Source organism: Myxine glutinosa, chromosome 2 (assembly GCF_964187855.1).
Source record: "Myxine glutinosa chromosome 2, kmMyxGlut1.1, whole genome shotgun sequence".
Classification (NCBI taxonomy): Eukaryota; Metazoa; Chordata; class Myxini; order Myxiniformes; family Myxinidae; genus Myxine; species Myxine glutinosa.
In genome coordinates this window covers 91,013,772-91,020,469 of record NC_136262.1, presented here as the reverse complement: position 1 = coordinate 91,020,469, position 6,698 = coordinate 91,013,772, and positions in this window count along the sequence as shown.

The following is a 6,698-nucleotide window of genomic DNA, read 5'->3' as shown; positions in this document are numbered from 1 at the left end:
GTAATATGAGTTTCTTGCAGTAATATTACATCGACTTGTTTCCTTTTGAATAAACTATTCACTTGGATCTGGCGGATGTGACTGGCCCCACCACCATTTATATTGAGTGTTGCAAGATTAAGCGTCTTCATCACTCATTAGTATATTTTGTCTGACACTGTGAGTACTCACTCTTTGCCTTTGTTATGATTTTCTTTAGTCGATGAAACTGCGATTTTGTTAGGTTTAGTTCCTCAGATTTTTTTATGACTAGTTTTGCAGCCTGAATAAAGGGAGCCAAATCAGGGAAATGATCCCCAATGATGACATTTCGCTGTCTATACGTTTCATTGAGGAATGAGAGAACAATATGGGGAGGGGTTGGGGGTTGATCTGGCATTAATTGTGATAATGCTGTTACCTCCACCTCCTCTTCCGATTCTGATAAATCAGAAAGTGGTCCAATGGGGTCTGGGTCAATACCGTTTTCTTCTCCTGCTATGCAACCTAGCCTTCCCTTGTCTGGGGGGTCCACGCAGTGCTGTGTTTGGGAAACATCAGCACATTGATTACTGATTTCCTCAATTGGCATGAAATCATTATTCCCACATTCCTGTGGATTTATGTTTCCGCCCTTTTCTGCTATATTGGCAGATTTATTATGGATGTCAGCCTGTTCGGCGACATTCGCTTGGATCAATGATGCACCATTCACGGTATCGTGGCCTGAATTATTAACGCACAGGTTGTAAACCTGGTGCGTTATAGCGTTTGCCTGGGAATTTCTGTCTCTCCAAAAGTGAAGCTCCGTTTCTGTCGCTCAGATGTGTAGCCAGTTTCTGTCGCTCAGATGTGTAAACATGACGTCATCAAATCTATATTTAGGCTAACCATGGGCTACCCCTTTGGCTGGTACGCGGCCGCTCGCTAGTACATAATATAGGATATATTTGTTATATGTTATGTTATAGGATATATAGGATATATGTTATATGATATAGGATATATATAGGATAGGTTATAGGATATATATGTTATAGGATAGGAATATAGGACCCAAATGACCCAGAGGACCCAAATGACCCAGAGGACCCAAATGACCCAGAGGACCCAAATGACCCAGAGGACCCAAATGAACCAGAGGACCCACATGACCCAAATGACCCAAATGACCCAGAGGACCCAAATGACCCAGAGGACCCAAATGACCCAGAGGACCCAAATGACCCAGAGGACCCAAATGACCCAGAGGACCCAAATGACCCAAATGACCCAGAGGACCCAAATGACCCAGAGGACCCAAATGACCCAAATGACCCAGAGGACCCAAATGACCCAGAGGACCCAAATGACCCAGAGGACCCAAATGACCCAGAGGACCCAGAGGACCCAAATGACCCAAATGACCCAGAGGACCCAAATGACCCAGAGGACCCAAATGACCCAAATGACCCAGAGGACCCAAATGACCCAGAGGACCCAAATGACCCAGAGGACCCAAATGACCCAGAGGACCCAAATGACCCAGAGGACCCAAATGACCCAGAGGACCCAAATGACCCAGAGGACCCAGAGGACCCAGAGGACCCAGAGGACCCAAATGACCCAGAGGCCCCAAATGACCCAGAGGACCCAAATGACCCAGAGGACCCAAATGACCCAGAGGACCCAAATGACCCAGAGGACCCAAATGACCCAGAGGACCCAAATGACCCAGAGGACCCAAATGACCCAGAGGACCCAAATGACCCAGAGGACCCAAATGACCCAGAGGACCCAAATGACCCAGAGGACCCAAATGACCCAGAGGACCCAAATGACCCAGAGGACCCAAATGACCCAGAGGACCCAAATGACCCAGAGGACCCAGAGGACCCAAATGACCCAGAGGACCCAGATGACCCAAATGACCCAGAGGACCCAAATGACCCAGAGGACCCAAATGACCCAGAGGACCCAAATGACCCAGAGGACCCAAATGACCCAGAGGACCCAAATGACCCAGAGGACCCAAATGACCCAGAGGACCCAGAGGACCCAGAGGACCCAAATGACCCAGAGGACCCAGAGGACCCAGAGGACCCAGAGGACCCAGAGGACCCAAATGACCCAGAGGACCCAAATGACCCAGAGGACCCAGAGGACCCAAATGACCCAGAGGACCCAAATGACCCAGAGGACCCAAATGACCCAGAGGACCCAAATGACCCAAATGACCCAGAGGACCCAAATGACCCAGAGGACCCAAATGACCCAGAGGACCCAAATGACCCAGAGGACCCAAATGACCCAGAGGACCCAAATGACCCAGAGGACCCAAATGACCCAGAGGACCCAAATGACCCAGAGGACCCAAATTCTATGTATGTTTCTATGATGATGTATGTTTTGGTGAAAGTACATAATGTGAATACTAGTAGCAATTTTACAAAAACCATGGCATAATTTCAAATCTTGACCCGAGATGATAATTATGCTACATCATAATTTCCATGTGCCAACCTGGGCGGAATCCAAGTGGATTCACTTGACTTGTTTACATCATTAACGTCGTCTGTGTGAGTAATGGAAGCACGTTGTTTTAGCGGCTGAACCCTGATGCTCTTTTCTGGGTTTTCTTCTTTATTTATTTGGTCCGCACTTTGCAGAGAGATTCCAGGTGCATCCTGAAGAGTTTTTTCACTAACAGCCTGCAAATCGAGCACGACCTTTTTACCTGCTCCAGATGAGTCACTATCATCCGGAGCCCTTCGTTTACTCGTCCCCACCTTGCTATCAGTGTCCATTTCAACATTTTGCTGAGGAAGAATAAATACGTTCACGCTTGGAACACTGGATTCACCCTCATTAGGAATTTTAGGCGGTGGCAATGCGATAGCCTCCCCCCCACTGGGAATCTCAATTAGTGGAGCAACGTTTTCATCCCTCCCACTGGGAGTATTCATTAGTGGAGCAGCGTTTACCTCCCTCCCCCTGGGCGTATTCATTAGCAGAGCAACCTCCTCCTTACAAACTATGGCAGTGTGACCCGTCTTGCCACACCTGACACACGAGGCTTTGGGACAAGAACGTTTTAAATGTCCATACGCTCCACACTGAAAGCATGTTAAGGTGGTGGACGATGCGTATAGCTGGAAATTTGCCTCTTCAAAATTAATTTTGAAAGTGATATTGAGGCCTGTGTCGTCCCCACGGTCTGGAAGGACCATATATACCTGTCTGCGGAAGCTCATTACGTGTTTAACACGTTCATTCCGACACCCAAGAGGGATTGTTGAAATCCTCGATACCATTTTACCGTACCGTGATAGCACGGTCATTAACTTGTCATTTGGGATAAATGGTGGTACGTTGGAAATAACCACTCTCGTCGTGGGAGTTAATAGCGGCGATGCCATCATAAAGTGACCGCTTTCCGTGGTTATTCCCGCACTTACCACGTCATGGACGAGTTCCTCGTCCGAAACGAACACCACCACTTTCTGGTTCATACGCGAAGCTGCACGTATATTTTCATCTCCAACAATGCTCCCCACAGCGAGGATGATGTCCTCGACAGGGACTCCATCCGGAGGCACGCACACAAACGCGTGCTTCCTGGTTAAGCCTTCAAAGTCATCGCGACGAGAGCGTGCATTCGCCATTCCGGCGAAAATAGCCCCCCCCCCCTCTCCCCGCTTGTCCGAGCCGGACAAGAGGGTATCAAACCTAAAAAAACGAACTAAAGTAAAAAACAAACGTGCATTATAAGCACAGAAATGGCTTACAACGCGCCGTCAACGCCAGTAGGCCGCGCCCAGAATGGGCCCGCTCTCAATCCTCTCTCTCTCGAAGGCAAAGGTGTAGAACAGATGGGAACAAATGCCAAAGCACACAGGATGGAAAAGGAGAGGGAGGGGGGGGGGGCAGGGGAGGGCAGGAGAGGGGGGAAAACTCACGACGAACTCACCAAAACACAGAGCAGTTGCTCACAGCCGCCATGACGCTACACCCAACGTTCCGACGGCCGATAGGTGGCGACAGAGAGAGAGAGAGAGAGAGAGAGAGAGAGAGACTTTTGACTTTTGACGTCCTTTTATTCCAAAAATTATAAAGTGCATGGATGTACAGTGTATAAAATCAACAAAGCCAAAAACAAGAGAAAACGATGAAGCGAGGAAACAATACAGATATATGCGTTGATCAGATCAACTTTTACCGAAAACAAATGCAATCTTCTGCATCAATACTATGAATTGTAGAAATTATGAACAATCATGAGAAAAATAATACCAACTCGTTTTGGCGGACTTCACAGACACTTTTCAAACACCATTTTTCCACAAATCCATCAATTTCGCCCATGCTCTTGGAAAACTCAAACTCCTGTTTTAGCCTTGCAGCACACAGTGCGTTGAGAAACGTCATGAGCTTGCATTGATGAATGGGCTTACCATTCCGCCTCTCCTTTCTGGACAGGTAAGTAGCAAGCTTTGCTGTAGCTACAAAAAAGCACAACAGTTCATATTCCTTGTTGTGTTGCCGTCTCTTTTTGAGCCCAAAAATAAAGGATCGAAAAGTAAATCTGAAATTCATTTTGAACGACACAAAGTCTAACCATTCAAATAAAGGAAAAAGTTTTTCACATCCAATAAAAAAATGAAAAACATCCTCATTTACAGAACAAAAGGGGCAACATGCAGATATTGGGGCAAAATTCCATACATACGTATTACATGGGATGATCCAGTGGGCAAGGCGCCACTGAAGATCACCTGTTCTTTTGTTGATCAGCTTACTATACATTGATTCCCATACAGGTTCATTGGGGGGCCCGGCAGGGAGTAGCCTCTTCCATCGTGCTACTCCATTTAGCGGAGGAATACCAAGAACTTGAGATAACCACCACCTATACATGCTCTTGCTGCTCTCAGCATGCAATACACTTGTCCCTGTGCTAACAGGTGGAAGTTCCTTGGGAAAGCAGTCAAAAATCAGTTTCGGAAACGGGGACTCGTTGGGGTGTCCAAAAGTATTCCAAGTCCAAAGTTTCTGTAGCTGATGACGTTTTTGAACAACCTTCCTCAAAATCGTTCCAATTGTCCTCTTGGACCGAATCGCCGTCAAGGTTGAAATTTCCTCCACATTCCTCCACCCGACACCGGAGTTTGGCCAAAGGTGCCATACTTTGTTTATGCCTGCCTCAATAAAGCGTTGGCACAAATGATGACTCTTGAGAACATCAGGGAAGAGAGGATTGAAGAACAGGGGTTCAACCTCGAACATCCCTGGGGAGTAGGTGTCCGCTTTGCGGCTCACGGAAAGTCTTTCCCAGGCACTGAGAAGGCTCTGGTAAAATATGGGGAGCGTTGATGTATTCACGTACTTGAGGTGAGTCAGGAATACTTCGAGACCATAGCCGAGTCTACCCGCCTGCTGTAAAATATGGCAAGCCAAGGCATGGTTTGGCAGGTTTTCACCAAACAGGAGGCGTTGAATGGAGCACAGGCGAAAAGCCATGAGACGGGATCTCACGTGAACAAGGCTCTGACCACCTTCAGATGAAGTAAGGCATATTACACTTGGCCGCAGCCAATGATGGCCTCCCCAAAAAAAGTCCACAAGTTTGGCCTGTATCCTGTCCAGCAGCACTTCTGGTGGTTGCAGGCAAATAAAGCGATGCCACAACGTTGCAGCAACCAAGTTGTTTGCCACTACGACTCGGCCCTTAAATGAGAGGTGCGGTAGGGCTCTTTTCCACAGGTTCAGCCTCCTGTCTATTTCTCCAGTCACACCTTCCCAATTCCTTTTCTCAAATTGTGTAGAGCCCAGGGACACACCAAGGTAATCAACACCATCTGTTTTCCACTCCAAGTTTTCTGGAAGAGCAGGCAGATGTGTTGAGACAGGTAGGCAGCTATTAAGGTATGGTACCCAAAGAGCTTTGCTTTTCGTCCAATTAACCTTCAGAGATGAAGCCATGAAAAAGGTTCTTAAGGACTTTACAAGAGCAACAATGTCTTGGTGGTTTTTTATAATGACGCAAACATCATCTGCATAGGCCGATATAGTCATTGGTGGGCTTCCAGGAAAACAGGTCAGGCCAGAGATATTCTTTCTCAGTGTGCAAAGAAATGGCTCCATTGCTAGCGCAAAAAGCAAACCTGAGACTGGGCAACCCTGCCGTACCCCCCTCTGAACCTTTATGGGGGGAACCAGTTCATTGTTCACCTTAATTACACTGGAGATGTCAATGTACAATAAAGTTATAAAGGCCCTGAAAATTACCCCAAACCCACATGCTTCAAGAACATGGCACAAGAAAACATGGTCAATGCTGTCAAAGGCTTTTTCAAAGTCTAGAAAACATATTCCAAAATCATTTTGGTCATGGCGAGCATACATTAGATCCCGCACGAAAAAAATGTTGTCGTAAATCGAACGACTGGGGATGCAGAATGTCTGATCAGGTAAAACCAGATCACCAATGACTTTTTTAAAACGATTTGCCAGTGCTTTCGAAAACAATTTATAGTCAGTACACATTATTGAAACCGGTCTCCAATTCTCCATCCGCCGGAGGTCTCCTGACTTTGGGAGAAGACTCACCACTGCTCTCCTTAGGCTTAGTGGCATTACACCTTTTCGCAAGGATTCTTGGATTACATTCAATAATTCTGGGCCCAAAATGTCCCAAAATTCCATGTAAAACTCAGCTGGCAGGCCATCAATTCCCGGAG